The sequence below is a fragment of the Sminthopsis crassicaudata genome, chromosome 3 (genome assembly GCF_048593235.1).
Source record: "Sminthopsis crassicaudata isolate SCR6 chromosome 3, ASM4859323v1, whole genome shotgun sequence".
Lineage (NCBI taxonomy): Eukaryota > Metazoa > Chordata > Mammalia > Dasyuromorphia > Dasyuridae > Sminthopsis > Sminthopsis crassicaudata.
This window is the reverse complement of record NC_133619.1, coordinates 477,709,435-477,735,746: the sequence shown is the minus strand read 5'-3', so window position 1 is coordinate 477,735,746 and position 26,312 is coordinate 477,709,435. Positions and strand designations below refer to the sequence as shown.

The 26,312-nt window shown below is 34.3% G+C and overlaps 1 protein-coding gene across 6 annotated transcripts in view; it reads left to right on the top strand.

Annotated features, from left to right (window-relative positions):
• The window catches only part of MTUS2 (microtubule associated scaffold protein 2), a 763,366-nt gene that overhangs the window by 215,247 nt on the left and 521,807 nt on the right, over positions 1-26,312 (top strand). For 2 of the 6 annotated variants that reach the window (XM_074303559.1, XM_074303564.1), the window contains one exon: positions 16,360-18,863. The exons of 3 other annotated variants lie outside the window; for them this stretch is intronic. The gene's annotated coding sequence lies outside the window, so the exon portion shown is untranslated. The remainder of the gene's footprint in view (positions 1-16,359; positions 18,864-26,312) is intronic. One more of the 6 variants, XM_074303565.1, reaches the window with a different exon arrangement.

Here is a 26,312-nt window from a genome sequence, read left to right as displayed (position 1 = left end):
AAAATTGTATTTTTTAAGAGAATGATGTTTTTAAAGATTATTGGAATGCTTTTATAAGGTCTTATACAGATCATCTAACCCCCAGCAATTTAAACTATGATTCATGATTTCATAACTGAATGTCAGTGTCTTGAAACTGTGATTTATTATAAGTACATGTTTAATTTGTGTGCCTCTTTTATATATTTATATATTTGGGATAATATAAAAATTTCTCAGATAGAAAGGGGACCCAGATGTAAAGAGTTTAAGAAGCCCTGATCTGACCCAGTCCCCTCATTTACAGATGAGAAAAATCAAGTGTAGGGATAAAGTGGTGTGCCTCACAAGTCCTTACCATCCCAAATATATTAATTGGGGAGTATGTTGGTCCATAAGAATATTAAATTTAGACTTGATTTTATTAAAGTTCTTTTTTATATGAATATTCTTTTAAGAGCTACAGGCATTTTTCTTCTTCTACTTTGTAAAACAAAACTGAAAGACCCTCTGTGTATTTCAATTACTAAGTAGTTCCAAAATCATATAACTGATCTTTAAAGTAGCTGAGAATAGAAACCTCCATAGTTAATTGGAAAGCTAAAGAAAGGAGCATTTTGCCATGTCCTCATATGATTAATCTAACTAGATGGGGAGGATGCATTCTAAAAGGTGTCATCTTAAAAAACTCTTGCTTCTGAAGCAAAGAGAAACAGAAGATGCTTATCTATCAAGGCTATGGAAAACCACTGTGATTCACATATGTAAATCTTTATTACCTTTCATTTAGTCATGGATTTTAGTTTTGAAGGCCAAAAGCTATTTCCCCAAGTGATAAACATGAATTCACCCTTGCAAAATCAAAATTTTCTATTAATTAGTCTTATAGTACAGCTGTAGCTGTAATGGATCACAGGTCATATACTTCATCCCCCTAATTTCCCCAGGAGAAAATTGAGGAACAGACACATTTAAATAACCTGCCAAAGCTCACACAGATAGTGAGTGACAGAGCTTAGATTTGAATCCAGGTCCCTTAAGTCCAAATCCTGTGTTTCTTTAATAAAACCGTACGCCTTGCTTCCTTCCTTTTCTAATCATCCTCCCCTCCCAACTTCTCCCCTACCCCCTGCAGCTGATATTGTGCTATGTTACTATAGTGATCATACAGGCAGAGGATGGTTAGAGTCACAAAATATGCCTTCTGTGTTTTAGTGCCAATATTTAAAAATAGCTGTTCAGAATTTCTGCACATCTGAAATTCAAAATTTGTCATTCATTTTAAAAAGTGTGCCAACGTCAGTCAGATGCTTCTAACCATTACACCTTATTGGTATGATTTGCACGTTTTTCAATGTACAGAAATAGAGGGATATGATGTAAACACTGAGATAAAAAGAATTCAAGACCCTCTGTTGGGATTACTAGGTGAGAACTGAGGTTGTCTGGATGGTGACAAGGTGAGAATTCAGGTTTTCTGGACAATTACAAGGTGAGAACTCAGGTTGACTTGATAGAGGGGGCAAGCTCATTGGCTGGGGTGGTTCTTCCCAGAAGCCCTTGCATTATCCCACGCCCATTCTCTGGGAGGATAAAAAGAGACAGCACTGGGCGCAGAGAGCAGATCGGCCTGGAGAAGGATAAGAGCTGGAGGAGATTCAGAGCCAGGATTCAAGAAGAAGACTCTCTGCATTACATCAGGCCTGACGGGGCTCTCTGCAGGAAGGGAAGTCACTTCTTTGGACAAGAGTTAACAGCAACTGCCTGGAGACAACGGTTCGCTACAGGAAGAAGAATCTGTCGGAGAGATTTGAGTAGACACAGCAGATCTCTTCCCAGAGAGTGATCCAGCAGCTTCTAGAGACGACAGCTCGCTACAACCCTCGACATAAATCAGAGCTTTGTTGGCAATGAACTAATTTTTCTTGGTCAATTTAATAACCAAAAATATAAACCAAAATGTTGATTTATTTGCCAATTATTATCTGTTAATTAAAAAAAACTATTCTCAGTGTCTAAAATCTCTTACTTTGAGAGCAGTTGTTAATTCCATGTCAGAAAAGTCCCTATTGTCCCCAAACCTTTGAATAATTTAAATTATCACACAGGACTAAGTATAGTGATATCTGGATTGCCAGTCTTACAAACTGCGGTCCAGGTGAACATTTTTTTCTGAGAGTCTGTCATGCTCATTTTTCTCTGCTTATAATGGGAAAAAATGGAGCAAGCAGTAGATTCAAGCACTGGTTTTATGGCTTTTTCTATATGATTCTAGCAGCCCCTTAGCTTATTGAAACCTCTGGAGATGATGATAATATTTTATTATTTAGCTTGTAATTGTCATATTATAATATTAAATGAGAACAGTGTAAGGGAAAGACTTTGCTGTAATGAACCAGATGCAAATTATCATTCCTCCCCACACCCAGTTGCTAAAAGTCATTAACAGTTAGCAGTTAATGATGCTAGTTGCTTGCTAAGCTGACTTTACTAATTGTAGATATACCTTAGTATGGGAATGAGTTGTTTATGTTTTCTTCTGCTGGTCAACAATGTCCAGGATCTGTAATTTATATGAACAACACATTTTGTCTCTGATTTGTAAAGGAGGTTTGGTTTCTAGCAAGCTTTATAAGCTGGCTGTGGGCCAGGAAGACAGAATATTTCTTTTGTCAATGTCCTGTTGTGTTATTTAATGAAGTTGTGAAATTTGCATTGTAGGAGATGAGAACAAATGCCATCATCCACAAATATGGACATGTTTCTGTCTTAACACAGTCCCAATAGTAACAAGAACTTTAGGAGCTGCAGTTACCTGAAACAAAGTTAAAAGGTAGAGGAACTATAGCTAATGATTGTTATTGTTCAGTTTTGTCCCCATTTGGATTTTTCTTACATAATGATACTGGTTTGCTTCTCCAACTCATTTTATAAACGAGGAAACTGAGGCAAAATGGGTTAAGTGACTTATCCAGAATCACAAAGCTAATAAGTTTTGACTATCCTGACTCTAGACCTATTGCTGTATTCACTGTATCACCTAGTTGCCCAAATTATAATAGCAAGCACATATATGTATATGTGTATGTATATATATATATATATAGTGTACATATATATGTATATACATGCATACAGATATATGTTTTATACATGAGACAAGGGAAGAGAGAAGAGGGAGGGGTGAAGAAGAAAAAGGGAGGCAGGGAAGGAGGAAGGCAGAGAGAGACAGAGAGAGTTGGAGGGGGACAGAGAAAGACAGTGTTAATACTCTCATTTTACACCTAAACAAAATGAAGCAGACATAGATTAAATGACTTATCACAGCAAATGAATATCTGAGGCCAAATTTGATATTCCTGACATTGAGCTCTGCTCTCTATCTACTGTGCTACTTAATGCCTTTTATGTTCAAGGAAGAGACGAATATCAAAATTTGGTAAGAAATCTTGCAAAATATAGATTGCCACATTTTCTTACCAGCATTATATTTGGAGGATATGATAGATGATGTAACCATGAAAGGACAAGTGATAATTGAACGATAGGTTTAGTAGACATTAAAGAAATAAAATGCTAATGCAAAGCTAATATGAATTATATTAAACCAATAAATAGATGACTATTTCCCATTTGAATATTATTTTTTTCTGTTGGTCCATTGTGTTAAACTCTTTGTGATTCCATTTAGGGTTTGCTTTGCAAAGATACGGAAATCGTTTGCCATTTCCTTTTCTAACTTATCTTACAGAAGAGGAAACTGAGGTAAACAGGGTTAATTGATTTGTCCAGAGTCACAACTGAATGTCTGAGTTTGGATTAGAAACATTCATCTTCATGAATTCAATGATAGCCTCTGTGCTCATCCATTGCACCACCTGGCTGTCTAAACAATATTCTTTGATGAGCAGTAATTTCTGGACTATTTCATTCTATCAGCCTTAAGATAATAAATACTGTGACAATAGCTGTTATAATTATATAGCATTTTAAGATTGTTAAAACCTTTTCAGACATTGTTTTATTTCAACCTCACAATTAATTCTACGAGGTAGATAGTTTTATCTCCATTTTACAGATGAAGGAATAAGGCAAAATCATGTTTAATTGCAATTGGAAACCAAGAGGTAAATAGTGCTCAATTCAAATAGTTTTCTTTTTTCTTTTCAGAGACATGGGGGTTAAGTGACTTGGCCAAGGCCACAAAGCTAATACCAGTGAGGTGTCTGAGGTTGGATTTGAACTTATGTCCTCCTGCCTTCAGAGCCAGTGCTCTATCCAATGTGCCACCTAGCTGACCCTTCAAATAGTTTTCTCATTTGCTTCCTTCCTCTGCTTCTTACCATGATTGATTATTCTTCTTTGAGTATTATAATTTTGAACAGCTGTGTATTAGTTTGTTGTTTCCAGTCAAATCTCATAATTTTCTACTATTGTGAAAGCATCTAAAAGTACTTATTATGGTCATGCTAATGACATACAATGGCCTGGAAAATCTTACCAAGCTTGAAAGGCTTTGAATGTAGGTATAGGATCATAGATTTAGAGATATAAATTATCTCAGAGACCATCAAGTGTAATGTTCTGGTTAGTTTTTCTGGAGGTCTCTGGACCAGCCTTCATTTCAGCAGAGTAATCACCATGAGAATAGCCAGGGATAAAGTCCAAATCCTTTATTATCTCCTTCACAGTCTAGTTTCCTTGCCTGGGGCCTGGGCCAGCTTTCTCATGGCCCTCTGGAATGTGTCTTAGTTTCTGTGGAGGAAGCAGGAGGACCACTATGACGGTCTCTGGCTTGAAGTCTGTCTCAGTCCAAAACCTCCAGTCTTCTATCTTCTCTGGCTCTGTCTCCAAACCCTCTTTGAGTCTGTCTCCAAGCTGAGTTTGTCCCAGTTTATATGTGGTATACTGAGTATAAACCAATCATTATATCACTAGGGAACCATTATTTGTTGTAAGATTAATTTAATCATACTGAACTAGAGAACTATTAATCACCATGCTAAACTAAATTACCATTGTCTTATCAATTCCACTGACTTAACACCTCGTAAGAATCCTTGTTTCAAATACAGAGTTCTCATAACAATCAAGTCTGATACCATTATTTAACCAATTAAAAACTATATATCTTACATTAGGGAACCAGTTTACTTAAATCGAAAGAGGCTTATTATTAAAAAGTTGGTGAGGTTTTGTTTTTACAGCCATAGTAATTCACTAAGAACTGTGAGTCTATTCAAAGAGGATTTCCTGTCTTCAAGCATCTTTCACACAGATTTATTGTTAAATTAGAAAACTGCTGAATTCATAGCCTGGTATGGTGGTTGCCATTACTGACTTTATATATTGACTCCAGGGCTTAGTATAGGGCCTGCCATATAGTAGACATTTAATATTTATTTGTTGATTGATATTTAGACAATAGTTTTGTTATGTATTGTTTCTATTCTATTATTATATGCATGACTTAGTATAGTGGTTATGGAGTTATAATTGGTTGGTGGTGATAGCATCCTCACTGATGACAATGTGAAACGTTGAATAAAATGAGGAACTCTAGAAGATCATTTCCCCAAGCTCACTAAAGTATCTGCCATTTTAATTGAATGGTGGGAGTCAATAGAGTTCTACCTTCTATGGATCTCACACCTGACTGATGACTGACTGCCAGGTGAGGATAGGTGCTTGAACAAAATGTAATAATTTCCAGCACTATTCTGGAGAAGAAAGCCTTCAAGAAATTATCTAATGGTTATAAAAGAGTTTGCTAATAAAATAAGACAAATCCAGTTGAGAAGATCCTTCTATACAAAGAATGCTTGGAGAATCTAAAGAGCAGGGCTTCTCCTGAAGATAGTCTTTGTGAGAAGTGTGTCACATTCAACTATTTGGGGAAATAAAATTAAGCAAATAATTACTAAATAGTAAACAAAACACTAGTCCTATGTTATTCATCAAGATGAATTTCTTCCTTTGGGAATATTCTCTTGTCTTTGGGCACTGTCAATATGCATCTTTAGGGGGGAAAATTCTCTTACACTAATTAAAGTATATTTCCCTTAACTAAGTAACTGATGTTTTATTGTGATTGAATTCCATTTCATGACTATGATTGCATGGAGTCTTACATTACTTTATGTAAAGGTTTTAATTGGATTCCAAGGGTTTAATTAAAATTCCATTTTGAAGGAAAAAGCACTAAGGAAGTTAAAAAGCACTAAGGAAGGCTTCTTACAAAGTGGTCAAAGAATGAGTTGGGCTACATTTGTCCCCAAGTGTCTAGTAACTTGTGAAACTTTATAAATAAATAAGATGGGTTTGCCAAAAATAAATTCTATGCACAATTGCTACAATAATTTAGAAAAGAGCATGATGTCATATACATAAATTATAAAAAAGATATAAAAAGATATTTTGATCCTATTCATCTTTGCAAAGGTGAGAGGGTCCACAAAGATTATATACATTGTTCTTATATTCCAATTTTTTGATGCCTTAATCAGAGTGTTTTTTTTTTAATTTAAGTTTTTATTTTATTTTTGTCTTTAAAGAAATACTGTTCATTATATCACGTTTCTGTCTGGGTGGGCTGAGGAAGAAGGATCCTATTAAAAAAACCATAGTGAGGTAAAACAAAAAACATCAATAAAACTTATTAAAAATGATATGGCCTTGAAGAGAAGTTTAGTGACACAGATCTGAGTTCAAATCTGATCTCATGGTCTCAGACACTTAACACTTCCTAGCTGTGTGACCCTGGGTAAGTCACTTAACCTCAATTGCCTCAGGGGAAAAACATAGACAATTACTTTATCCTCTTGGACTATTGTATTCTGGCTGTAAAATTACTAAATAAGGATGTTATTATTTATATTTTCTTTTTACATCTTGCAAAATAAAAAAGTAATTATTTCCTAAAAATTGACTATATTTCAGAAAAATAATTTTAGTTTCTGGACTGAAAACACAATACATTCAAGTATACTGTTTTACCCTAAGGGGAATTTACTAGAAAAATTTCATACTAAATTCTAAGACTAAATTCCTGTTGAAAAATGGCTTGTTGTTTTCACAGTTATGGTATTTGTGCAAACAAAATCACTGAGTATCCAATTATCTAATTTCCAGGAATAGAACAGTTTGTTTCTATTATTATTTAGACTCAGAGAGCTAGAAGATGGTCTCAAAATCATTGAGTGTATGTATATCTCTAATATAGGTCCAATTGTTTTCAAATAATGTGAGAAAGATGATTACTATTCATTTTGCTGAGTCTCTAAAGTGGATCCTTAAGTTCCTTTGCATTGTAACGTGAGTGCCATCTTTTAAAGATGATGGTGGCTGTAAAGTACTGTATCTTCATGTATTAACCTAGCTACAACTGCTGCAGATTTGGGGAAAGACAGATACAGTGTGTACATGTGACCTAGGTAACAGTATTAAAACAAAAATCAGGTTAGTTTTTCATGACCTGTTCTTGATGAAATCATGCTATGTCTTTGTGCAACATCTTTTTCAGGGATGATTTATTAACTCTTCTTATAAATGATATTCTAGAATTGCCAGATATATAGGCCTATAATTTTCAGGTACAACTCATTTCCAGTTTTTGAAAATTGTGACTTTTGTCCCTCTGTGATCCTATCCACACTTTTACCAGTCTTCATGATCTTTCATAGTTCTCTGACAGTGGATTGACAATCGTAAACATGGGTTCTTTCATTAATTATGCTGAGGTATGTCAGCTAATTCTGGTACCTTGAATTTCTGAGGAACAAATAGATGTTTTCTTACTAACTCATTTATCCTGAGTATAAAGATTTTATCTATTTTTCCTTTTTCCCCTTCTCTTTCCAATTCAAAGACAATTGTCAGATAAAAGTGAATCAATGTAAATGTTAAGCAATTCTGCAGAATTGATTCATTTGTTGTATCTCAGTTATTGCCAACTCTTTGGGGTTTTCTTGGCAAAAATATTGGAAGTGATTTTTCATGTCCTCCAACTTATTTTACAGATGAGGAAACTGAGGCAAATAGGATTAAGTAACGTACCCAGATTACTCCACTAGTAAGTATCTGAGGCCAAATTTGAACTTAGGTCTTCCTGACTCCTACCCCAATGCTCGATCCACTTTGCCACCTAGTTGTGAGTCTCTAGGCAAATATATATTTTACCAGCACTCTTTAGCTATGCTACATCTCTGGTTATAAAACCTGTTATTTCTGTATATTAGGCCATGGTCCAGAAATCCAAATACTATTCTTTTTTTTTTTTTTTTTTTTAAAGATAATTTCAAACATCTTTGTAAAAACCTGTTCATGTTTGAAATTATCTTTTTTTTTTTTTAAGTCTTTTTCAGTCTTTGCTTTTAATGGTGAGGAATAATGAAAATACTGCCTGTGCCCCTAAGGTATTGTTTCCTGCCAAAGACATTATAATCTTTAATACTGCTCCCTGTCATCCTTTGGGTGGGCACTATAATTTTTAGTTGTTATTTAGAATTATAAATTTAATTTTATTTTTATCACATTTATTTTGAATATATTCCTCTTCCTTTCCCTTCTCATGGAACCATGAATTGTAACAAAAACATTTTTAAAGACAAAAGAAAGGGGATAGATATGGTTCAATAAAGCTAGCCAAATGAGTCTCACAGTGTATTCAGTCTTTCACTTTGAAAATTCTCACCTCTGTGAAGGAGGAAGGGAATTGGCAGTATTTGTATTCACATAAATGATCAAAGGTCAGTAATAGTCATTTAATGACTATGGAGGATCACATTTGATGAATCTTTCTTAGTTCTTAGTTCTTTCTCATGTTAGATTCATGCCCCTGAAATATAGTAAAATTTCCTCTATAATTAATTAGAACTCCAATACTCTGAAAAGAGGATTACCAATTACCATTTTTCTTAATTTGACTCTTATCAAGTGATCTCTCTTCTGAAAATCCAGCTCCTGACTCTTTGAAGCATAGTATAGTATTCAAAAGCTTTAGCATTCTCTTTTTTTTTTTTGAGAATTCCCAATAATTAAATCCCAGTAGTCTTTTTTCCTTCTTCTCACTATGTGGCATGATGCTATCCCATTAGCTATCAAAGCAAATCAGGATCCCTCTGTTTCTCTTAAGATCTTTTTTCTTTTGTTTTCTTTTCTTTCTTTCTTTCTTTTTTTTTTTTTTGGTTATTTTTATCAATGAAATGATTTTTTCTGAGTTTTTTTTTTTTATCACTTTAACCCTTACTTATTCCATTTTTTTCAAAGAATATTTCTTTTCCCTTGATAACATGGAGAATAGAGAAGCAATCCTTGTGCCCTTTTACTTTACCCCTCTAAGAAGGAACCCACTGGCATTTTGAACTTCTAGATAGAAGTCACTTGGCTATGGAAAAGAGACAAAAGGTGAATACTGAAATCAGGTAACTCCCAAATTCTTCCTGCCGCCCATACCTGCCAGAAGAGAAATCCTTATCACTTTTTCCCCTTGCTTATCATTTCCTTGGAGAAATGTGGAAAATTGCTCTTAGAAGTCTTTAATGATTGGAATTGTCATTTTTCACCTTATTAGCACCTCGACAGCCATATATACTTGTAGAACCACCTTATATAATTTACCTCTTACCTTGTGTTATTTTCTCAAATCCTTCATCTCCCTTTTACACTTTGTCTTTTTCTCTTTCTCAGATTTTATTTTCATGTCTTTATGAATCTCTTACTCTTATGTCTATTTCTTCTCCTTAAACATGACTCTTTTTCTTCCTTAAAGTTCTCTTTGTGTTTCCAAAATGACATTTGCCAAATAATGTCTTTATCGTTTTTCATAATACATAAAAGTATTATGTGTTACTTCACATACATAAAAGTAAATAGACAAAATTGAATGTTCCTGTCACAGAAAATGTGTCACCATAAGGCAAACATCTTGTGTGTTTCTGTGAACTTTGTTAGGGTGATCTTTGCTCCTAAAGCTGGGGAATAAGTGACCAGAATATAATACCTACTGCAACGAAAAAATATTGAAGGTTAAGAGAAGCCCAGAAATAAAGTATAGGTTCTGATGAGTCAGGAAGACTTGAGTTGAAATCCAATCTCAGACACTGTGTAACTGTGTGACCATGAACAAGTCATTTAACCCTATTTGCCTCAGTTTCCTCGTCCACAAAATATGCAGGAGATGGAAATGGGAAACCACTCTAGTATGTCTGCCAGAATACAAATAGAAGCTTAGAAAAAAGAATGGACTCCAAGACTCCAAGAAAGGATTATACCAAGGAAATGACTTTCCACTTTTTTCTCTCATTTTCACCAAATGACTAGTCTACCTTTTTCACTCTTTTTAAAAAAAAAACATTCTGAACATTGTTTTTCCTTTGTGATTCCTTGATTTAATATTTCAATCTGGTTATACCTCTCATAGCCTTCTGGTTGATTCTAAGTTTCACTTTTTTAGATAATGTAGTGTTCCATAACTCATAGTCCTAAATCTAGAAGCATACACGATATGGATTTCAAATTTTGGGCTCCCCCAAAAATTCTTGGCTTCTTCCTCCTTCTTGTCTTAGGTAAGACAGAACTTAAGTACTGCCTTAATAAGGCTACCTACTATCTTAATCTCAGCTCTCCTGCTCACTTACTTTATAACACTATATTATGCATTAGATGGTACCGTGGATAGAATACTGGGCTTGATTAGAAATATTTTTCTTCATGAGTTTAAATATGGTCTCAGACACTTACTAGCTTGTGACTGTGGACAAGTCACTTAATCTTATTTGCCTCAGTTCTTCATCTATAAAATGAACTGGAGAAGATGGCAAACTACTCCAGTTTTCTCGCCAAGAAGATCTCAAATGTGGTCATGAAGAATCAGATACGACTAAAAAAAATGACTCAACAACAACTACTTAATTTTATTTTTCTCATTTTCCCTAAATTGTAGATAAACTATCCCTTGAGTATTTGAATATTGACTGTAAAAGAAAATATAAGCAAATTTGAGCTTTCTTATTTTCTGGAAGCAGATACCGGAGGGAATAAAAAGTTGTTCACTTTGTTCCATTTCACACATTTCATTATAATAAATAGTTTAATATCAAGGCGTATTTAGACAAGCTTTAGACAAGCTGCTCTCTTTAATTAGTGTACCATAAGTAATATATAATAGATTCTGCCATAATTAATTATCTCACACCAACCCATCTATATTATATTTTTCTAAGTGTTTGAAGAGATTGGTTTGGCAAGTGTGAAGTAATTTCCATTGACTTTTTTTCTCCCAATGACAGATACCAGACTAATCACTTTCTGCCATTTTTCTGCCCTTGTTCTTGAAAAGGGGGCAACTAGATGGCACAGTAGAAAGAGTGCTAGGCCTGCAGTCAGGAAGACTTGACTTCAAATGTGGTCTCAGACACTTAATATCTGAGCAAGTCACTGTTTGCCTCAGTTTCCTCATCAGTAAAATGAGATGGAAAAGACTAACCACTCCAGTATCTTTGCCAAGAAAACCCCAAATAGAGTCACAGAAAATTGAACACTACTGAAATGAGTGAATAACAACTTTTCTTGGAAAAATTCCCATTTATACCTCATTGCTCCAGTGTGCTGCTCCCAGCCCTGCACCAGCTCTGTCACACTTACCTGGAATGCCAGACCTCAGTCGTCCTAATATTTCTGCAGTCAGCTCTTTCTTTGTAGGCTTCCTTCAGGGATTGTCTTCTGCTGGCCAGAGAAGACCTCCCTCAAAGGCTCAACAATGGCCTAGCTTTTATTTAGTACCAGAAGGATGCCCTCTTGACATTTCTTTGGAGAAATTTAGCCTCTTTGTGTTTGTTGATTTAGGGACATAATCCCTACTTTTAGCCAGAATCACTGAATCCAGAGTTACTGGTCCGGCTTCCTTAACTGGGTTCCTCTTCTACAAAGAATGACAAGAAGCAAAAAGGTTCAGATAGAATCTTTAGGGCATAAAAGATTGCAGGGTAAGGACTTAATCTGTGATTTCATTAATATAGTGAACTCCTATATGTGGAACTCCTTCTATCATTACAGCTTTGCTCCTCTGTAACCTGTAGTTTTAGAGCATTGCCTAGGGTATTGTAAGACTCAATGAAGTCAAAGGTGGAACTTGAACTCAATCCCTCTGGCTTCCATACTGGTTTTCTATCTATTATTCTATACATCTCAGATCATATAGAGCTGATGAAAAATGGAAAGAATGGGAAGAACTGAGTGGATTTAAGGAAGATGGATGTGAAAGGGCAGAGTCATTGAATAGGAAATAAGGCATACCATGTGATGATTGCTATGCTAGGGATTAGATTTACAGAGACAAATGTGGAACAATCTTTGCCCCTGGAGCTTTTATTTTCTTTTAGGAGAAATGGCAAACACACACACACACATACACACATGTGTGTATGCATGTGTATGTATTGATATTAACCTTATATAAAGTAATTTAGCTAGGGATTAGGGTTAGTGATGGGAAGAATCAGCTGGTATTTGAGCGGATTTTTGAAGGAAAGTAGGTACTTCAAGAAGCTGAAGAAGCTTCTTGGTATGGTAAACCATTTGGACAAAGACACAACTGACAAGTGCTAAAATGTTTTTTTTTTTTTATTAAAGCTTTTTATTTACAAAACATATGCATGGATAATTTCTCAGCATTGACCCTTACAAAGCTTTTTGTTCCAAATTATCCCCTCCTTCCCCCTCTTCCCCTAGATGGCAGGTAGTCCAATACATGTTAAATATGTTAAAATATATGTTAAATCCAATATGTGTATATATATGTATATGTATATATATACATATACATATATATATATATATATATATATATATATATATATATATATATATGTATACAGTTATCTTGCTGCACAAGAAAAATCAGATCAAGAAGGAAGAAAAAAAACTGGGAAAGAGAAGAAAATGCAAGAAAACCAACAAAAGAGTGAGAATGCTATGTTGTGGTAAAATGTTTATATTTGAGGAATAGCAAGAAGGCTATTTTGTCTGGCCCTTACACTGTGTGAAGGGAAATACAGTATAAAGGTAGAAAAGTTAGCAAAATCTAGAAAGGTAGATTATGAAGGGTATCAAATGCCAAGGAAAGAAATTTGTATTTACTTTTTGAAATCAGTAGAAAATTATTAGAACCAGTGAAAAAGGTGAATGATATTTAAGGAAGAAAGTCAGGAAGGAAACTTGTGGTTGTAGGGATAAGAAAAAATGAATGCCCACCACAGACATTCCAGGATATCCAAATTTGAGGAGAGTTGTCAGTTTGGAAGGACATGCACAAATTTGTAAAATGACTTTAAATGGATTAATGTGCTTTTCATTATAGTTAGTACCAACTCTATTCTTTGGTTGGAAGAAACAAATCTATTTGATGGGTAATCCCAAGACTTTCTTCTTAGGTCAAGCAGTATCCCCTTTTCTTTCTTTTCTTGGAAAAGGAGGTAGGCAGCTTCTTCATAGATCTCTCCCTTTAACACTTGTTTAACATGATGTCAGCTGTTTTCTGGCACAGCGGGTTCGGTATATGTCATTTAGCATGCATACACAGTTCTGCCTTTGTGTGATATGCATGTGTGTAAGCAGCATTGGAACAAGCTCTAATTTTAGCCTTTAACCAATTATTTGCATAAATCTCTTGGAAACTAATGTATCTGGGGCAAGTTTGCTGAGAGTAACACATCCTAAAAGCATAACAAGCATCTCAGCTAAGACCCATCTGTGCTGAATTGTCAGCTGAGGCTATACTGTTATAAGTAGTATATTAAGAAAAAAATTAACTTCTGATTAAGCTTTCCTACTTGGAGTTGTGATTATCACTTACTTAGTACCATTGCTCTGGAAACCTTATTTGCAGTTACTACAAGGTTGCCCAATGTAGGCACTGCTTAAGGTGGAGGTGGTAATGAGTCATAGCACAGAGTACCTCTTTTCCCTGAGCTGACTCAAGGTAATTAGTCTTAATAGCAATAAGTTTTTTTTTTTTTTCCCTATTGATTTTGGTTAAAATGGCAATACCGCACTTACCCAGAAGTCACTTTTCCAGTAACTCCAACAAGGCCAAATATAGTGGATATAGGCTTTTGATCTGCTGTAACAGTTGTTGATTATATGTTCTTCTTTTCAACAGAAATCTCAGAAAACTTGATTATTTGTTTTTTAGCCTGTAAGTAGATCAGATAGTTGCTGGGAAAAATATCCATATTGAAGATATCATAGAAGGAATGAAATTTTGAGATACCACCCCCCAACCTTGATTCAGTACCTTGCATAGAGAGAAGAGTATCTATCCTTGAGCAACTTATATTCTACAATTTTGCTAGCTCCAATTTTAAATGGTGGACTAGAAACCCTCTTATCTGACTCTCCATTCAATGCTCCTAATGCTATATTATATTATATATTTATCATATAAATATATATGATATATTTATTACGTAGAGTATAACATTTTCATTCTTCAAAAATAATGAGTATTCTTTCTCTTCCATATGTGAATTTTTAAAATTAGGAAATGCATCCAGAGGATGTAAAACCTAAGAACGTTTCCTTTACCAGTCTTCCAATCTCCCCCTATTGACTACCTCTAATCATGTAGCATTCTATGTAACGAATATCTATATATTTAGTATACTTAGTATAATAGTATAAGAGAGGCAGAATGGTATGGTTTAGGGAAAGAAATTCAAGTCTCATCTCTAATTTATGTGAAAAAACTTGCAATTTTATATGCAATCATCTTTTTGATTGTATGTTGTTTAAATGCTTGTTTTATTCTATAAATTAAAAATAAAATAGAAACTAAGGAAAAAAAAAATTATCCTAGATGTGAGACTCAGGGCAAGCAAGTCACTTAGCTTTTCAATGTCCTGCTCAGTCGTATGAAAATGTGAATGACAGAGAAAGGTACCAACCATTGATAGCCTAAGTTTCTCCCTCTAATCCAGTGAAGTCAAAAATTGAATACAAAAAATATATATAATAGGGTATGCTTAAATTTAGCAAAACGTAGGTTAATATATGATTGAAGTAAAATAGAAACAAATCCATGATGGATACTTTAAACTTATGCCAGAAAATATATTTTATTGTAATATAGATTGTATTGTAGTAAAGGTTTAGTACCACACTGAAGGCTCACGAACTATTTTGTGATGATAAAATATCTCTTGCTTAGATTTAGATGTGGAAACATCCTTTGAGTTTTTTCTTGCTTTGTTCCTTCCCATTTTTTCTCCCAACTTGCTGCCCCACTTTAGGTCAACAGATCTATATGTATTAAAAACCTAGTCTCTCCTAAAGACTTCCTTTGCTTTTATGGCATTTTACTGATTCCAAGTTCTTGAAATCTGTGCCAGTATGTCCCTACCATTTCAGAAAGATTTTGAGTACTAACTTGATTATATAGGCCAGACTATCCAAATTAAAAGAGGCTTTTCATTGGGGGTGTTTTTATTAATTTATTTTTGCTATAGCTTCTCATTGTCTACTAAGGCATAGAGGGGTTTTAGTCTTTTTGAAGTAGTAGTAAGCACTTTGTGCCCCACCATTGTGCTAAATATGGAGATACAAAGAAGAAAGAAAAATATCCCTGTCCTCAAAGAGCTTACATTCTAATAAGAAATTGTAATGTATATTCATAGGCATATATGTGGGCAGCTAGGGATCATCATGGACAGAGTGCCAGGGCTGAGGTCAGGAAAACTCATGTTTGTGAATTCAAATCCCGTGTCAGACACTGTGTGACCTTGGGCAACTCAACTCAACTAAAGATTACCCTGTTTGTCTCTGTTTTCTCATCTGCAAAATGAAATGGAAAACCACTCTGATATCTCTGCCAAGAAAACCCCAAAGGAGTGACAAAGAGTTGGATATGACAGAACAGCAAGTTGTATACATCTATATCAATAGGTGTGTATGTGTGTATAACCATGCTCATATATATATATATATATATATATATATATATATATATATATATATATACACACACACACACACACACACACATATATATATATATATATACATATTTGTATATATCTATACATACTCAAGATGTATGTGTGTGTGTATATCTATATCTATATCTATATCTATATATAGATATAGATATATAGTAGATAAGAAGGGAAGGCACTGGTATCTCCATGCAGGAGATAACATTTGAGATGAATCTTTTTTTTAATAGTATTTTACTTTTCCAAATACAGGTAAAAATAGTTTTCGAAATGCATTTTTGTAAAACTTTTCTCAATATAATATAAAGATTTATAAAGAGCTTTACATATATTTCTTCTTATCCTTACAACAACTTGAGAAGTAAGTGCTGTTATTATTCCCATTTTACAGATAGGAAACTGAAGCAGAGGGAGCACATATGACACACCCAGATTCACACAAGATATTGTCTCTCTATCCACTAGGAGGCTGTAGGTACTCCAAGACTTTAGGGGCAGAGGAAGAAGAATGTGGGCTGGAGTGAGTGGTAAGCTTTTATTTCACAATTAATTGTACTGTATCACTCGAGGCTTCTTGAGATCTGGAATGGAGAAGCAACTAGCTGGAGAACATTTTAGGGAGGAGGAACCATTTGGGGGAATGGAACTGAGAATGACATAACACAAAAATGAAAAAAAAAATTTCCCTAAGTCAGTATAAGTGAAAAATAACATAAAGATGAGCAGGTGATGGGGAGTTTTGCATGCCAGGTTGGGAATTTGGATTTTATGCAGTCATCATTTGGGAGCCATTGTAAGTTCTTGAGCCTTGCAGTGACATGATTAAAATATTCACTGATATAACAGCCTTTAAGTCAACTTCCTTGTTCTTTTTTCTTATTTTCTAATCCTTTGGTGAAATAGTTCCATGTCTTTTTTCATTTTCCCATCATTTTCATCTCTGGCCATCAGTGCCAGTAGCATAGCAAAGATTGAATATTGGCATTTCTTTATTTCTGAATAACCTTTTATTTTAAACTGAATTAATACAACTTCTATTTCACAATAACAAAATTCAACTTTCAAAGCAAAACTCACTGACATTTTTCCAAGATATTTACAGTATGCTTGAAATAACTCTTTGTAAGCTTATTCACTTTCCTCAAATCCCCCACCCTACGCCCAAACATGTATTTCTATTCTCCCTATTCTGCTAGATGTCTTCACTTCCCATTCAATGATTTCCATCTGTTGAAAGAAGAAAGCAACGAATAATGTTGCTTTGAAATAAAACAAAGAAAAAAGAGGTTTTCCTGTTTCCAGGTGACATATACTATATACATCATTGTAGCCAGTTGAAACTATCAACTAGTGCCTAGTGTCTGGTCTTTCTCTAATTATCCTTTGCTGTAACATTGCATTAAAATGGATATTGGTACAGTATAATTTCACAGAGGTGGATAAAACTATTTATGCCTTTGAATAAATCTGATTTTAATTATTTGCCTCAATTCTGAGTTATTATCACAGCCTGAAATGTGCAAGAGAGGAGATGTTAACCTTGGTTAGTCAAAATTGTTTTGAGAAGCCTTTAATGCTCTTTAAACCCAAGAATAGGATAGCTGTTGGAAATCACCATCAATATTGGGAAAATTAGATAAGTGGCATTTGGTGAAGACAAATCCATTCTCTGTCTCTCTGCCTCCTACCTTCATTCATTCCTCCTTGCTTTGGAATTCAGTGTTGTAGTCCAGGAATAAAGACTCTTAACTGGGAGTCAGGAGACCATTGTTTCCTGTAGTGGATCTGCTCTTATTTTGGAAGCTTACATATGTTGCTTTCCTGTTATGCCTTCTGTGAGATGGGATGACTCCAAGGTGATCCACACCATCCTGGATCATCACCAGTCGTCCTGACTTTTGTCTTGTCAGTGCATCTCAGTGACTGAAAAAGAGAGAGACAGATGACTCTTCAACTCTGCCTTACTTAACTCCAATTCATATATGAGTCAGTACATCACCCCCATGATGTCATTAATCCTCTTTGAAATGAAGGACAAATAACAATATTGATGCTTGTTTCCTTTCTCTTTTTGCATACCTAGTGCCTAGCACAAACCACCTGTGGGACATCTGAAAAGTTTGAGTTCGAGAGACTTAACTTTCTGGATAATTAATAATCAGTTTTATTAATTGGTTGTTTGGCTTTCTCTCTTAACCAAAGATGAATCATGGAGGCTACTCAGTGTCCTTGGAAAAGTGGGTATTCCCAACAGGTGGAAATCAACTCTGTTTGACAATTAATGAGAGAATGAATGTTATAATGAGTTTTGGACTTGTTCTAATGAGGGATTGGGTACATGACTGATGATGTCACCCTTGAACAAAGAAACAGTATCTCCACTTAGACCACACCTGCCTCAAGCAGTCTAAGCAAAAAATCCACCTCTAAACAAGCCACATAGGTAGTTGAATAACAGCCTAGAATTTACCTAGGCCAGGTTCTTTTTACTCTCTTAATCAGAACTAAGACTCCCCAGCTGAGTGAAATCTTGCCCAATACTGAGGAGAATATTAATCCAAATTTCATCATTAGTCCTGTCCTTCACAGGCTGATTGGAACTAGTACAAAATGAGGAAATAAGATGTGATTTTCCCTCTTCATGCTTTACATATATTTCTTCTTATCCTTACAACAACTTGAGAAGTAAGTGCTGTTATTATTCCCATTTTACAGATAGGAAACTGAAGCAGAGGGAGCACATATGACACACCCAGATTCACACAGATATTAAGCTACTGAAGCCATTTTTGAACTCAGGTCTTGATTCCAGGACTGTCTCTCTATCCACTAGGAGGCTGTAGGTACTCCAAGACTTTAGGGGCAGAGGAAGAAGAATGTGGGCTGGAGTGAGTGGTAAGCTTTTATTTCACAATTAATTGTACTGTATCACTCGAGGCTTCTTGAGATCTGGAATGGAGAAGCAACTAGCTGGAGAACATTTTAGGGAGGAGGAACCATTTGGGGGAATGGAACTGAGAATGACATAACACAAAAATTTAATTAAGTGTTTTTTGAATGGAATAGAACAATGCATATAAAGGAAACCTATCAGAGAGGATGGAGAACTAGCCTGAGGACCAGAGCCAGTCGGGTTCAAATCTCCTCTCCAACATATATTCCCATATGGCCTTGGGCAAGCCACAATATTTCAGTACTTCAGGTGGCTTTCTAAAATGGACTTGCAAAACAGGTGCAGATTTTCATTGCTAGAGTTTTCCTCACTAGGAACTCCAGAGGTTAATTAAACTACAAGTCTGGTCCCTCTTCTTATTGTATGCAAAATACACTGCAAATTTAAAAGTGCTCTATGAATATCAAAATGTCAATTGTAAAACTCTGCTTTGGATTTGGAGAATACATGGGGGAGATTCTACAATGTCATACCTACTAAGAGGAGATAAGACTCTTTTGTAGCATTTATGAATGGAATACAAGATACTCCTAATCTTGAATATTCCTCATCATGGATATTTCTTACTGTGTAATATATATCTGATAACACCATATTTTGCACTACTTTTGAAGTGGTTCCTATTTGAGAAACATGATTTATATCAGATTGCTCTGCTTAGCTGATGAGCAGAAATGTAATTGAAATGGCCTCATGGCATGTGCATCTGCAGCTTTTCTCTTTTGGTTAAGGTAGTTGGAAGACTTCTTTGATTACATACCACAATTTTGTTATTTGATCCATGTGTTTTGATTAAAACTAGTCTTCTCTTCTTGCATAACTCCAGCACTATTCCAACTCTTTCTATCTCAAGTATGCAATAACATTCAGTACTAAAGTAGGAAATCAGTTCTAATATTTGAAAATGAGAGAGAACTGATTCTTGAAAGGCTTTTCTTTAAAATTTTAGGCAACTCCTATTCAGGCATGTATCACTTAGTGTTTTAATAGGTAGATGGAGTCTAAAGCACAGCCACTATTACAGAGTCTTTGAGACTTCTGAAAAACATCTGATGTTCTTGAAGATTTGATCCGCTACTCCCACTCTGTTATTAAATTAATATGGTACCCATTAAAAGGTAGCTTACTAAAATTAGTATATATGGTGTATACCAATAGTGTCTATATGGCAGGCCCAAATAAAAACTCTAATTATTAATCTATTTCAAGAGTGATGTCCAGGATTGTTCCCAACAAATGGGTTTTTCTTCTAGAGAAAGTAGGTAAAGATGATTAATTCCTAGAAAAAATATTATAAGTGGTTCTGATTGTCACAACAATTATTTTGGGGAATTTCTTAAAGTCAGGTTGTTTACTCATTTCATGCTTTGAAGATTCTCAGAAATAATGCACCACCTAAAACCTGAGAATTTAATATATTTACTTTTTTCTCTTTGGGTCTTATATTTTTGTTCAAATATTTTTGACTTAGCTCAAAAGATATTTTGGGATAAGTCTTTTATCTAACTTCCATGAAGCCATTCTTGGTCAAATACCCAAAGCTTAATCTATGAATCAATGGAACTGGCACCTATTCTGCATTTTAGATATAAATCTAAGTTTCATAAGATGGATATTCCTTCATTCTAAAGAACTGAGTAGAAAGTTGGGATGAGCCTATATTAGACCATAATGACGTGGGAGCTACTACTGAATGAAGAATCTTCTAGTTGGTTGTGGAGCTAGGAAAAAATGATGACCAAAGGGTTGCTGACCTAAATCTAAATGGACATATAAAAAGGTGAATCTTCCTCTTCATCTTTCTTCTTGTCTCTTTTTCTGTTTTTATGCCTGTCTGTCTCCATCTATGTCTCTCTGTTTCTTTCTATATTCCCCTTTGCCCTAAGTCATTAGGAGTCATCATAAATTTCCGTATATTCATTCACTTGGACTGGACTCAGGTAAAGAATAATATTAGTGTATATACCAAGGACTTGTTTCCTATAGGCTAGTCTACCTCTATTATTTATCAATTCCTCCTACAACTCAGGAAAAGGAAATAGTAGAAAGGCTAGTTGGTTTTCATCTTTAAGTCTTTGGCTTGCAATTTGGGGCAAGTAACTTGACCTTGCGATCTCAATTTCCTAATTTATAAAAACATAGGATTGGACTAAAAGACTTTTAAATTTCCTCATAGTTCTAAATTCTAAGAACCAATGTTTAGGTTACTCCATGAAGTTATTTGGATTTATAGCAAAATCTCCAGTGATTGGAATATAATGGAGATTGCTGAATCATTGAATCAATATTGCTAAAGTAACTTTTTATTGCTTGTCCATCCAGAGTTCTACCAGCTTCTTTTTCTATCTTCCTCTTCTCTCAAATACTCTTTGCTTTTAGGTGTGATAGGAGCTAGTCCCAATGCACTAAGCTTTCCTTAATTATAATGGCTTAAGAATTTTTAACTTAGATTCTGTAAACTTATTTGTCTCATGTTTTAAAACCATATTCAATGGAGGTGGTTTCTTTTATAGTCCTATGTATGTTATGCATTTAAAAATAATATTCTGAGAAAAGGTTCATAGGCTTTACCAGATTGCCAAAAGGATCCATGAAACACACAAAAAAGGTTTGAGAACCCCTTGTCATAGTTGAATAAAGTGTCAATGTGGACAGAAATACTGATAAATTCATCTGGTAAGTAGCCCATCCTCTCTGGCAATTCTCTGGTAGCTGTGTACAAGCTGTATTCTCTATCCTGCTGTGCTAACATTCTGTTAAATTTTTCAGGTAAAAATTTTGAACATGAGAAAAAATATTTTCTTGTTTGCCTCTCCATATGGCATCTTATTCTGTTGTTAAATTCTCTTTTTTGGAAACAGACCATAACCTTTTCCTATATATTCTTGATTTGTCCACAAAAATATCCCTTTTATATTTATAATAGCTCATAATTATATAGAGTTTTAAGTTTTACAAAGTACTTGTAATCTCAATTTCCTAATTTATAAAAACATAGGATTGGACTAAAAGACTTTTAAATTTCCTCATAGTTCTAAATTCTAAGAACCAATGTTTAGGTTACTCCATGAAGTTATTTGGATTTATAGCATAATCTCCAGTGATTGGAATATAATGGAGATTGCTGAATCATTGAATCAATATTGCTAAAGTAACTTTTTATTGCTTGTCCATCCAGAGTTCTACCAGCTTCTTTTTCTATCTTCCTCTTCTCTCAAATACTCTTTGCTTTTAAGTGTGATAGGAGCTAGTCCCAATGCACTAAGCCTTCCTTAATTATAAATATAAGACTTGTTACATAAGTTTGATTAGTACTATCTGCATTTTATTAGAGAGGAAGCTGATAGGATGACTTGCTTAGGGTCACATGGCTACTAAGTATCAGGGCCAGATAGGGCACAGGCCTTCTGTCTCTCAGTCTCTGACCATAGAGTTCTTTTTATTCATCATGTGATTTTTTTTAACTGTATGTATCAGTTTATATTTTATATTATATATTATTAATATATTAAATAATAATTAATAATGCACATTAATATTAATTAATAATACACAACTATATTATTAGTATATTAATATTGATTAATGATATATAATTTTATTATATATTAATAATAATTAATATATTATATAGTTTATATATTTATGTTATGTATTAGCATTTCATTCAAGAGTAGGAAAAAGTTTCATCTGAAGAAACAACAATAGTTTGATATATATATATTTTTGTACTGTATTCCAAAAGCCTTTGCATCAACAACAACAAAAACACACACACACACACAATAGATTAAAAAAAATTTGCCTGTGTTTCAATCTTGCAATTGTTCACTAAAGTCTTAAGCATTTCTCTTATTTAAAAAAAAAGATGGTAACAGCAACAACAATAAGAAATTGTGTTCAGTTTTCCACAGGAGATTGAATGAATACTATGTGAAAGCAGCATCATTTTGTGACTTGCTTTAAGGTTAAAATCTGAAGTTTAAATGAGTTAAGTGTTCACTGAAAAATTGTCTTTTTCCACACTATTACTAATTGATCTCCTATCCACAGAGCTGTGTTAGTATCAGTGATGTTGTTGTCAACCACCAGGCTCTGACCTGATGCTCTTTGTGGCAAGGCTACACCCATACATGAGCTAGGTAGCAGGGGGCAGGGTGGAAAAGAGAAATGCTAGTTAATCCACATGGGGTTAACTTTACATGACATTGACCTAATTAACACACGGCTTTAATCAATGGAGCTATCCAGTTTTAAACACAGTAAATATCTTTTTCTAAAGGAAATCTGATATTTTAATCTTATGAAATAATTTGATCATTACTTTTTTGCAAACTGAAAAATAACCGACAAAATAGTCAGATTAGTAATATCTAATAGCATTCACTATATGGCAACATGAGTCATTTCTTTACATTATTTAGCATATAGATTATGTATATTTTAAAAATGCTATTATTCTCTATAAGCAAATAAATAAGTAATCAATATGAAAAATGCAGCAGTGCCATACCCCATCCTATTCTCTAGTATTTTTCAATGTGAAGAACTAGTCAGCAATATTAATCCAGAAAATATTTGGTCTCTGCAAAGTTCTTTATGATTTTGCCAGATGGCCTCACTTGTACAAGGAGTCAGCTAAAATCATGCTTATTTAGCAGTGTTCAATGTTTCAACTACTTATACTTAAGGATCTAGTATATAACATTTGAGCATTAAAAAAAACCCAGAATGCTCAGGAGCCCAAAGCAACCCTGAAGCTTTCAAAGAGAAGCCATTCTAAAAAAATCACTATTTATGCAAGTTCTACCTTTAAGCGTATAACCCACTTGATTTTGCCAAAACAAAACCCAAAGCCTTCTCTATAGATGGCCAAGAAATATTGTAATTGCCCTCAGAAGTATTACAGAAGCAGTGGTTTTTATCCTCAATAAAATTTTATTTTTCCAAATACATGTAAAGATAATTTTCAACATTCATTTTTACAAGATTTTGTGTTTCAATTTTTTTCCCTTCTTCTTTTCCTGCCCCTCCTCCCCAAGACAATCTGATATAGGTTAAACAGGTATAATCCCTTTTAAACATATTTTTGTCTTTGTCATGTTGTGCAAGAAAAATCAGACCAAAAGGGGAAAAAAACATAAGAAAGAAAAAGTAAACAAATAAAAAAGGTGTAAACATTATTCTTCAATCTACATTCAATCTCCCTCTCCCTCTCCCTCTCCCTCTCCCTCTCCCTCTCCTCCTCCCTCTCCCCCTCCCTCTCCCTCTCCTTCTTCCTCTTCCTGTCCCCCCCCCCCCTCTCTCTCTCTGGAGTGCGAATGGCATTGTCCATCCCAAATTTCTTGGAATTGTCTTGGATCACCACTTTGCTGAGAAGAGCTAAGTCTGTCATCACATAATCTTATTGTTACTTTGTAAAATTGTTCTCCTGGTTCTGCTCACTTTTCTTAGCATCAGTTCATGTAAGTCTTTCTAGGCTTTTCTGAAGTCAGCCTTCTCATTATTTCTTATGGAACAATAATATTCCATTACATTTGTATAACATAACTTGTTTAGCTATTTCCCAACTGATGGGCATCCATCCACTTAGTTTCCAATTCCTTGCCATCATAAAAAGAGCTACTACAAGCATTTTTGCACATGCTGGTCCTTTTTCCTCTTTTATGATCTCTTAGGATACAAACCCAGTAGTTGTATCAAAATATATGCACAGTTTTTAAAAGGTTTAATTTTTTATGTTTTTAAAATAGTATTATATTTTTCCAAATACAAAGATAGTTTTCAAAATTCACCTTTGTAAAACCTTATGTTCCAGATTTTTCTCCCTCTCTCATCACCTTCCTCCTCTCCTAGACAGCAGGCAATCTGATATATAGGTTAAACATATATAGTTCTTCTAAACATACTTCTACATTTGTCATGCTGCACAATAAAAAGCAGATCAAAGGCGGAAAATATATGAGGAAGAAAAAAACAACTAACCAAACAACAACAACCAAAAGGTGAAAATGCTATGATTAGATCCACATTCAGTCTTCATAGTTCTCTCTTTAGATGTGGATAGCTCTCTCCATCTATTGGAATTTTTGCACAGTTTTATTGTTCTTTGGCCATAGTTCCAAATTTCTCTCCAGAGTGGCTGGATTAGTTCCCAACTCCATCAACAACAATGCTGAACAATGTCCCAGTTTTTCCTTCAACATTTATCTTTATCTTTTCCTGTCATTTTAACCAATCTTACAGGTATGAAGTGCTATCTCAGAGTTGTTTTAATTTTCATTTTTCTAATAGAAGCAGCTCTTTTTAAAATTTCAGTGGCCATCTAAAGATCTCATGGAATAGAGAGTTGATTCTAAGCATTAGAAGAATGGTAAAAGAAAAAGTCGATATTGTCCAATGTTGCTCTAGATGGTCATGAAAAGTTCTCCATTTCTCACTTATAAAAATTCTTAAATGTACTAAACGTAGAAAATTTGATATCTTTAAAAATTCTTAGGGAAGAAGGAGGTTAAAAGCCAATAAAGAAGCAAGCAATACATAAGTGTTAGTCCTGGAGACAGAAATACCCGAATTCAAATCTGGCCTTAGATATTTATTAACAGTATGACTTCAGGCAAGACCTCAAACCTTTTTCTGCTTCATTTTACTCATCTGTAAATTGAGTATCATAACAACTCACTGCCCACAGTTCTTGCAAAGTACAAACTAAATAGAACTTATCATAGTGCCTGGCATATAAGTGCTTAATATATGCTTGTTTCATTCCCCTGGGAAATAGAAGATGTAACCTTGAAGAAAGTTACTTGTTTAAATCATTAATTCTCTAGAGGGCCAAATGGATAGTTTAAAGAGTTTTATGAAACAGTACAAGCAATGATGGTACATGATACTTATCTCCTGACAGAGAGGTAAGGATTCCAAACTCAAAGACTTAGTTTTATTTATTTTTTGGATATGGCTAAATTGGAGATTTGTTTTGCTTGACTACACATTTTTTACAGTTCTCAAACCTTTTAGTTTGGTGGTACATTTATTCTCTAAAAAATTGTTGAGGATCTAACTCTTTTGATTATGTAAGTGACACTTGCAAGTGTGCTGATAATGTTTAACAACTGACTCTCTAGGAGGGAAAAACTATCCTAACACTTTTGAGTTTAATTTGTATTATTAACATTTTTTGCCATCACTTTCCTAAGTCAAAACAAATCAACAAAATAATGAAGCAAGCCTTGAGTTTAAGCATTTACCCATTTCCAGGGAGTAAATGCTTACCCTGAAATTTAACAGTGAGTCAAGTTGACTCTAGCACATTCCTGGTTATCTCTCAAATTAAATTAAATTTAAATATTTAAACTCATCTAACCAATCTCCTGATTTGTAGATGAGGA